Source organism: Malaclemys terrapin, chromosome 6 (assembly GCF_027887155.1).
Source record: "Malaclemys terrapin pileata isolate rMalTer1 chromosome 6, rMalTer1.hap1, whole genome shotgun sequence".
Taxonomy (NCBI): Eukaryota; Metazoa; Chordata; order Testudines; family Emydidae; genus Malaclemys; species Malaclemys terrapin.
Genome location: NC_071510.1, coordinates 27,385,936 through 27,396,090, shown reverse-complemented (window position 1 = coordinate 27,396,090; position 10,155 = coordinate 27,385,936). Strand labels below are relative to the sequence as shown.

General features: G+C 44.9%; 1 protein-coding gene across 9 annotated transcripts in view; it reads left to right on the top strand.

The window, feature by feature from the left end:
- The first annotated feature begins 8,013 nt into the window (after positions 1–8,013).
- The window catches only part of MPDZ (multiple PDZ domain crumbs cell polarity complex component), a 129,656-nt gene continuing 127,514 nt past the window's right edge, over positions 8,014–10,155 (top strand). For 5 of the 9 annotated variants that reach the window (XM_054032034.1, XM_054032037.1, XM_054032030.1 and 2 more), the window contains exons 1-2: positions 8,014–8,199; positions 9,698–9,778. The gene's annotated coding sequence lies outside the window, so the exon portion shown is untranslated. The remainder of the gene's footprint in view (positions 8,200–9,697; positions 9,779–10,155) is intronic. The other 4 variants (XM_054032036.1, XM_054032033.1, XM_054032035.1 and 1 more) reach the window with 1 other exon arrangement.

Sequence of the window (10,155 nt, the reverse complement as noted above, 5' to 3'; positions counted from 1 at the left end):
ACAGCTCCCCCCCAGAACTCCCAACCCATCTAAACCCCTCTGCTCCCTGTCCCCTGACTGCTCCGATCCCTCTCCGCACTCCTGCCCCCTGACAGCCCCCCCCAGAACTCCCAACCCATCTAAACCCCTCTGCTCCCTGTCCCCTGACTGCTCCGATCCCTCTCCCCACTCCTGCCCCCTGACAGCTCCCCCCCAGAACTCCCAGCCCCCTACCCCCCCGCTCCTTGTCCCCTGACTGCCCCCTCCTGGGACCCCTGCTCCTAACTTCCCTCCAGAACCCCACCCCCTACCTAAGACTCCCTGTTCCTTGTCCCCTAACTGCCCCCTCCTAAGACCCCCCCCCAACTGCCCACCAGGACCCTACCCCCTACCTGTACCCTGACTGCCCAAAACTTTCTCCACTCCCCCCAAAAAGCCCCCCCCCCCGTTTCTTGACTGCCCCCTCCAGAACCTCCCTGCCCCTTCTCCTGCCCCCCTTACCCTGCTGCTCAGAACAGGGTGTTGGGCTCTGTGCGAGCCGGACACGTGGCTAAGCTCCCCAGCACAACAAAACCCGGTCCCTGGCCCTGCACAACAAAACCCGGTCCCTGGCCCGGACCGGGTTGCAGGGGAGAGCTGCCCTTGTATCAGCACAAAGTGCTCTCGCTCCCGTTTTGCTACGCTGCATGGCAGTAACTGCTCCCAGTTGCAAAAGGGGAGGGCTGCACTTTGTGCTGAGACACTTGCTCAGAATGCAGGGCGGAGCTCCTCTCCAGCTGCTCCGGAGTCCAGCCCGGGACTTTCCTGCAGCCCTCCCAGCCGCTCCGGGGGAGGGGGGAAATCCCGGACATTGTGAGTGCTTTACAAATTCCCCCCGGACGCTATTTTTAGCACAAAAAGGAGGACATGTCCGGGTAAATCCGGACGAATGGTAACCCTACTCTATATGCCACTATCCACATCATTTTATGAAAATCTTCAATAGAACCAAATCCAGGTCAAATGCCTGTGGGACCCCACTTGATAGGCCCTTCCAGCTTGACACTGAACCATTGGTAACTACTCTTAATACACATTTCCAACTAGGTGTGAACCCACCTTCTAGTAGATTTGTCTAGGATATGTTTCTCTAGTTTGAGAAGGTCACATGAGATGGTATCAAAAGCCTTGCTGAAGTTGAGATATCACTTAAATTCTGTGGCTGTTCATTGCCTGCTCTATCATCCTGGAGTCCTGTTGCTGCTCTTTTCTTGGAACTAGAAATCATATTTCTGATACTTCAAAGAATGGAAACTGCTTATCTAAAATGTGTGATAGGGTATCAGCATTCTGTGGCACGATGGAATGGAGAGTGAATTGACCACATGCTTTTTAGTGAAGGTATGACAAAAAGGCTATACCAGGAAATCCAAAAAAACAGTCCACCACCAATTTTTTGGGGGGACGGGGAAGCAGGCATAGCGTGAAGAGCGAGCATTTATAACTAAAAGAAGGCTGAGGTCCCATATTTATGTATTGTATAATCAAAGATCAATCACAGTGCTGATTGAACATCAGAAACCTTGATTTGTCAAATGTTGCCTTTTTTATTAAATAAGTTATTTGACTAGCTGCTTTTGTATCACACATGGAGGTGGTGATATCCATGTGATTAACTGTAGCTATACACAGTGGACTGCTTCACCTTAGTCCCACTAATCCATCTTCAGAGAGTTTATTCTAAAAATAAATCAATTTGCTTTAGAAATGTCCTTGCAAATATGGTTCCCCTCCCGCACAAATACATTTTTGGATTAGCATGGACTCTTCTCAGCTGAATGTGTCCTCCTGAGTGATGAGATGACTGAGAATGGAGACAAAGGAATACAATGTCACTGAACCACATGACACAATGTTAACACCCAGGACAGCATAACACGCGGCAGAATTGGTCAGCGCCCCTTCTTTTTATTTTAAATCCACAGTCTTCCTCATCTAGGCACAATCCATTTTTCTAATCCAAACTTTATTAAAAAGACATCTTGCCTCTTTAAATCCTGGAACAACCATTGTATTGATGAGTCTCCCATGTCACATTACATCTGGATTGCATCCCTTGCAGCATTTCTGAAAAAGCATCTTTAAACTTAGTGGTCTGCGACTGGGGTCTGTCACATCTGTGGGCACCTTGCAGAAAATACAACAGTTCTTAAAATAGCCTTAATCTGACCAAACCAGACTCTCCTTGTAGGTATTCTGCATCTGAATAATCTATGATAAGGTTAATGTGTTATGTCACTTATTTGGCTACTCTATTCTACCAAGAGCCAGGCCTATGCTTTTAAACCATCATGTTTGTATGTAAATAAATGCCCTTTTAATTTGCTGTAATTTCAAAAATTTTGTTCTGTAGTTATAAATAATTACCTTTTATGAGATTTTTGATTCTGTTCTATCTTAAGGCATACTCTACCCTTCAAGCAATGTGTAAACACCAATAGCAATAACAGTTAGAGTATGTCTCCAGGGGAGACAATCTTCCTTCCTCCCCACCCTCCCAAATGCAAATCTATGCAATACTCTTGCCAAAATATATGCTCCAATAAATCAAACTAATATTCTGTACTTGCCAGTACAATAATCCAAAAATTGAATGAATCCCAAACACCAACCTTGACAGAGTTCCTAATTTTAACTTTACATAATAACATGAAGGGTGTTACCACCAGCTGCATTGCTGTCTGTTTTGCCTTCTGATTTTGAAGCATTATTTTTATGCTGAAAATATAGGGGAACATTATTTTGCATTTGAATGTATGTTTCTATACTGAAAGTTGTACTATCATTGTTTTCAAACCTTTCAAATGGTGGGGCAAGCCCTTTTGGAGAGGGCAATACTCTGTAATTTAGGAAAACTAACATGGCTTATGAAACTATTTAGTGTTTATATATATATATATAAATATATAATTAGTTACGTATTGTTTGTCTGGTTAAAATTTGAACATATTTTGAGTTTAATGTCCTTGATTTTGGGGGAAAAATACAATGGCTCAAATTTATATTTATATTTTCTGCTGTACTATTACAACAAAAAGAAAAGACCTGAGAAAATAAATACATTGTTTCATACAACAACCAGCAAATCCTTTCTTTCTGGGGAAGGGTTGGGTTGGGGAGATATCATTGTTCTCGAAGGAATCTGAGTGAATCATTTTAGTCTTCTGCCCTCTGTGGTAGGACCTCATCTAAAAAGGAAAAACAGAATAAACTAGCTAATTACTCAGGCATCAGATTGCTTATCAACTGTCTTCCTAGCCACTCCCCTAGACTGTCACATAGATCCATTTACTAATTTACTAATGGATCTATGTAATTTATTTCTGCATAATTTCCTTTACAGATGCTTAAGAGAACCTGTACTAGTGTGATATTTGTTGTTATACCAGTATAAACTTCTAATCTAGACATGTTGAAGTGGTGTGAAGTAGATCTTGCATCACACAAACTCCTGCTACAGACAGTGTACTTAAATTGGTGTAGTTATGCCAGTGCAAGTTAATATAAGCAGGGGCTAAGAGAGTACGTTTTATGAATTTTAGTAGATGTAACCTGACTACATCAAGAGAGATGGCAAAAGATGAATTGTAAATGTCATTTTACTTGAGGAGTTAATGAACGTATCTTACCCAATATTATGCACATTAAAAAGATTTTAAAACATAGATCCACTACAACTGCTCAGTACACTTGGAAGTTGTCATACAGTAGATATTGTTATATACCTAACATGGATAATTACTTCGTGGGCCTAATTCTGGCCTGCCTTACATTTCCTGTAAGTCTATTGACTTCATTGTCTTTGACTTGTGGGATGTCATGGAGTGTAAACCAGACTAGAACTTGACCTTACTGAACTAATGTTTTTCCAGTAAGCACTTCAAGTCACTTTGATCTAGGTAAAAAACAAGCTCTAATTACATCCCCTAGGAACACAGGAATTGACATACTGTATGATATCTGTGGTCCACTCAGTCCAATATCCTGTCTCCAACAGATGCCAGCACCAGCAGTTTCAGAGGAGAGTACCAGAATTCCACAGTAGGCAGACGTGGGATAATCTACCCCCAATCAAAGTCTCATCCTCCTAATAGCATGTTTTCTTTTTTTTAACCAAAGCTGCACATTGACCAGAGGCCTTAATTGAGCTGTTTACAATGAACTCAGATTACTTTCCTGAGTTGATACAGTTAATTTAAAACATTATACAGTGTCTGAGTAGTTCACATCTTTCCCTCCAATGAAAACGATGTAAAATCTACCCAGTTGTGCAAGTAAGGCAGTCCCATATGCCATACCAGAAAGATATTTATAGACACAGGGGGAGTAGAACATGGGGCCACTGGGCGGTCCCACGCTGGCAGCTCCTCCAGCGTGGCTGTAGTGCCCCCAGTCCTTCTACACAGTTGCATCTCCTGTCTGGGGTCTGTACAGCAGCCCCCCAGGAGGACAGGGCTGGGGGTGGCAGAGCCACACCGGCGGAGCTGCCAGCAGGGGCTGCCCGGTGGCACCACATTCTGCTCCTTTCACCCCTGGGGTTCCCGGGAGAGCCCTGCAGTTCAGAAGTCTCCAGCACAGTGGGAGGAGGACAGAGCCCCTCCCAACCTGGTAACGTGGGATGGATCATGGGGAGGGGAAGGGGAAAATGCAGGGCATGAGGAGTCACGTGGGGTCATGTGAGGAGGTCACGTGCCCCCCCTTTAGCTGGTGCAGCATACTGAATGAATTGTAATGAATTCTACTTGTACTACCGTATCTACCAACCATCTTTGAAATTGGCATGCAGAGGTCGCTAACTGGTTCTCATGGTCACCACATTCCCAACTGTCTATCACCACAGTCTGTTTTTCTGTCAACTTTAACATTCCCAGGAGTGATGTCATCAGTGTACGAAGAAGCGTCAGCCTCCTTTATATCAGTTAGAAGGTATGCCCTAGCTGAGGGTGGGATTCCTCCATTCCACCTGTGTGCCCTTCCAGCATGGGCATGGCTTCCTCCACTTTCCCAACTTCTTAATTCTTTCTTTTCTTCTGAAAACTTTTTTTTTTTTAAAATCTTGTTGTTAACCCCTAAACTTTGCTACACAACATAATATAGCATGTACCACCACATCTCACATTTGCAATGAATTGATCAGGGTTCCTAATAGGAAAAAAACAAAAAAGTCTCCACCCATCAGCTATGCTCCTAAATAAACTGTCCAAATGCCTGAACTCACAAACTTCCATTGATTTAATTTGTAATATTGTCTGAAGGATTTTGGCATTTCCCTGATGAGACTAAGAGACCTAAGACTTCTGGAACTGCTTAATTTGGTGTCGTTACCCCTTAATTTCTGTGCAAGCACAACTACACTTCCCAGAGCTCAAGTACCATTCCCAGTTAGCACCACCTGGGCTGCAAATGACTCCAAATTTTCTATGGACATGGTGTCCCTACCCCCATTCCACCTACTGATCAGTGGAGCTGGGTAGCTGCAGAGGGGAGTGCATGCTGCATCCTATAAGTGATGGTATAATGGGTGTCAAAGAGCTCCAGGAAGCATTCTGTTTCACAATGCACAGTGCATCCTGGCCACAGGTACTTTGCAACTCTTTCACTGCTGCAATATGGAGCAGTCACTAACACACATAGTCTGGTCCTGTGTTTCTGTTCTTCTGCAGGTTATTTTATGTGAGTCATTTTACAGCTAGTAATTATACAAGCAAACAAGCTGTAATTTACTTTTTAAATTTTGGGCTGGTACAAAAAAAGTGTGTGCAAACTTCAGAATTATTGGGGAACTTATAGAAGCCCAGTAGAGTACAGAAATGTCACTGTGACTAATATAACCCTCCTATTTAATTTAAAAAAAAAAAACAGTGGACAAACCAGAACATGATGGTCTGAGAGACAAAATAGAACCTTCCAGGTTGTAAATGTTTGAGTTTAACACCATGGCTGTATTTGTAGGATCTCTGTTCAGATATAGTCCAGTACAACCCCATTTAGCTAAAGGACAATGTTTTTTTACCGTATTTGAGATGAAGAACACAATGGTGTCTTTTATTGACCTAATGTGGCAATGTTTACAATTCAGTTACATTTTGACAAAGTAAACCAAATCAAAACAAAAACAAGCAAATCAACACACAGTACCAGGCCCCAGTCAACTGCAACATGACATTTTCAGCAGGGCAAGCCTGCCTTCTTTCTGGTACTAAGGATGCTATCACAACAGAGCTGCCTGAGTAAACAGGGAACAAGAGGTGATTTCTTGGCAATATAAAGGAAAATAACGACACTACTGATAGTTACTAAATAAAAAAGTACATCAGATAGGAAGCAAAATGCTCAGCAAACATAAGAAAAAAAGCATTAGCATTCTTTTTTGTGCTGAAAATAAATTGCACTGTCATTGCTCTTATTCCACTTACATATTTGTTGTATTTTACTCTAGGAATATTTGTGTATATAGATGTGAAGGGTGCACACTCTAAATCATAGAATGTCAGGGTTGGAAGGGACCTCAGGAGATCATCTAGTCCAACCCGCTGCTCAAAGCAGGACCAATCCCCAGACAGATTTTTGCCCCCTCAAGGATTGAACTCACAACCCTGGGTTTAGCAGGCCAATGCTCAAACCACTGAGCTATCCCTCCTCCCTAATCTCCATCTGTGTTTTTTTGGATATTATTTCAAATTCAAATAAAAGCTTAAATCCCCCCAAAACCTCCCCTTTCTTTTAGCCCTACAATCCTACTTAATAACAAAAATTTCTTTAAAGAAGTTTTCTCTCTTCTACCCTTCTCTGTTCAAACCCTGAACAAAATATCCCTTTCCTGGAACAAACAGCAGGATGTTTGGTTCCCTTATTTACTTTGTACAGTATAATACATCTATCCCTCCCCCATTTTTTTTCCTCTGTAAGAAAAATCTCTTCCCATTCAGTCAATTTTAGAAAACAGTAAAAAGAAAATTGTAGCATACAAGTCAGGGAGGGGTTATTTATGCAGTCTTTCCTGAATTAATAAAAGTGTTGCCTGAATAAGAGATACAAAATTAGGCCCAAATGTACTAGTGATCAAACCTATTTGATGGTGGAACAGTTTCTCAAAGGAAGTAGGGGAAACAATCACTGGAACTATTTTGTCTATTGTTTTCAATTTCCTTTATATATTTTATAGCATTTGGTATAGTCACTTGCAATGTTCCCATGTGCACACAGTCATTTTTTGTGCTTTTCTCATAGTAAGGGGGAGAAAAAAACATTATTAAAAAAAAAAAAAAAGGAAAATGTGACCGCAAAACCACAGTAACTGGCAGGAGAGGAGGCAGCTCGGGGCCAGGTCTAATATCTGAAACAACAAATAACTTCTAAAAAATGATTGGATTGCAAGTTGATGTCCCTTTAAAAGAAAGAGAACTAGGTAAACGGCTATAGGGAATAACGCTTAAAAGCCGTGTGGGGCCAGACCAGCTTGGACCGAGTTTTTAAAAGGCCACTAACGCCCCGATGCTGCGCAAAACCGTGTGCATTACTTTACTGACTAGAGTAATCCTGTGTGTTTGCGGGATCGGGGCCTGAATTTGCAACCTCCAGCGGGACGGCACTACGCAGCGTCCTGGATGAGCACAGCTCTGCATGCTGTCTCCACAAACTGCTTGCACATGTGAGGTACCGTGTGTGTGTGTGTGTGTGTTACAGGAGCCATCACTTCCCTTCCCCCCCAGAAGACATGCTTGTGGCATGCGAATGCGGAGGCCGCCACTTTGCAAATGTGCTCCTGAGCAGAGCAGCTCCGAGGCCCCCCTGCATCTTCCCTCAGCAGGCAGGGCAGACGCAGCACAGAGCAATGACGGCGAGGGCAGCAAGTGGGGCCCCTCCTGTTGCTGGCTGCTGTTGTCATGGTTCCTTCTTTGCAGCCGGTTCCTACTCCCACTTCTGCGGGGCTCGGCTTAAGAACGTCTGGTAGCTGGGAGGGAAAGGGAAGGGGGAGGGGGCGGCTCGCCGTCTAATGGTTGGGCAGGATTAAGTTTCATGGTAGCCTCTGCGTGTTTATCCTGCACCTCCTCTCAGGGCCGTTACTTGGGGGCGGGGGGGCAGGAAGGTCTGCAGAGCCAGCAAACAAGGGCTGCAAGTGGTCATCTTCCCCCCCCCTCCCCCCGGCTCGGCTGCGGGATGCCTGGAGCAGCAAGCCGGGTAAGCTGCGAGCGGCGGGGCGGCGGCGAGCCCGGGGGGCTGCCCCGGAGGGTAGCGCTCGCTCCGCCCGGGGAACGTTCTGTGGGCGCCTCGGGAGAGGCCCCGGGTCTCTTTGTCCCCCCCCTTCCCTTGGCGGCCCCCTTCGGTGTCACTGTAAAAGGGTGTGTGGGGGAGGGGTTCGGGCATGTTCCCCTCTCACCGCAAAGAGGGGATTTACCCATAGCCCCCCCGTAAAGTTTTCCTGTGCGGGGAGGGGGCTGGGGCCCCTGGGTTTTGGTAGGAGGAGGGGAGGGCGCCACAAGGCCTTGCGCAGAACAGGGGAAGCAGCTGGTGGTGGTGGGCTGAGCCTGTTGCTTCTTTCTTGAGCTTTCGTGCGCGGGGCTGGCGTGCAGCGGCCGTGCAAGGCTGCCGCAGCAGGACACGCTCGCCGGCTGGCGTTTGCTAGACCCGGGGCTGTCGGAAAGCGCCGGGGAGGGAGGGGAGAAGGGGAATGATGCTCTACCGCGAATGTTTACTTGGCTCGGCTCTTAAGGGCGCGTCCCTGGAGGCGGCGAAGGGATACTGGTCACTGCTGCTCCATCGCCGGCCTGGGCCAGGAGAGATCCCGCTGTAAACAAAAGCCACATCTCCGCTGGGTATTGCAAGTAGCTTCTGGCGTGGGCATTTTGTAACCCCTCCGAGCTGACTGGAGGGCCCCCCAGCTCGCCTCGTGGGCTCTGCACGCACAAACCCTATTTTTAATATGGTCTTTTGCAAACGATCTTGTGTTAGTCAGCTCCCTCTCCCCCATGCACCCCCCCCCATTCAACATGATAAAGTCTGAGCTCCAATTTAAGGGTGTCAACGGACGTGTTGCACTCCTAATTGCCTGGCGTAGACAGAAGGTGAGAATGCAGGTTATGAGGAGCATCCTCCGTCCACACCATCAGTTGTAGAGAATTTGCAAGGTGCTCTAGGTCTGCTGGGAAGAAGAACTGCATGTGTGGTGAATCTGTAAAACCTTTTGCGTTGAGTTGTAGTGAGTGTATGAACCTAGGAACTCTCAAATTCTTCCCCAAATCCTTGTGATTATTTGTCTTTGAACCGCTTGGCTAAAAAAGAAAACCCTTCTCCACCCCCTATCCCCCAGATTGGTGCCTGCAGGCAGAATGTTTGTCTGAGAGACTCCATGGAAGCTGAAGTTGAAGAATTTGATGGAGCTACTAATAAGAATGCAGAACTATGTGTAGCCTATCTTGTGATAAATAAACTACATTTGGTGTTGGGAAATCATGATGACTCCCTGTTCACAATTTCACTGGAATTTCAGGAATTCTGATCTTGAAAAAATATTTATTTTAATCAACATATTTAGACATTTTTCCAGGAGAGTACAAACAAGGGCCAAATTCTGCCCTCAGATAGTCCTGTTTACTCAGTGGGAAATGTGCAAGGTAGCAGAGGATAGAATTTGGCCTTGTGTCTGGATAACTTTATTTTATTTATTATGTTTACTTAGGTGTATATGCTTTTAAACACTTGAGAAGATGAAACTGATTACATAGGTGTGGAATAAACCATAATACCTTTTGAGGGAAAGGTAACGTTTGCATTCTATTTACATTTCATGAGATGGATGAATTAGTTTCTAACTGGTGTTGTGATGTATTTCCCCTCTAGTTTTAAAAATAGTACCTCATACAGCGCTAGTGATGTTTGCCCCATATCACCTGCTGCCTGTTGAAAATAAAATGTTAGTTTTGCTGGGATTTCTTATAAAGTAAGAGGAACATGAGGGAGAAGAATAGCAACCCCTTCCATGAAGTTTTGCTTAGCACTGATTGCTAATTAGGGTATATTATTATTATTTATTTGTATTACCTGGGGTCCTTAATCATGGACCTCAAGGTGCTAGATGCTGTACAAACAGAACAAAAAGACAGTCCCTGCCCTGGAGATATTACAATCTAAGTAGTA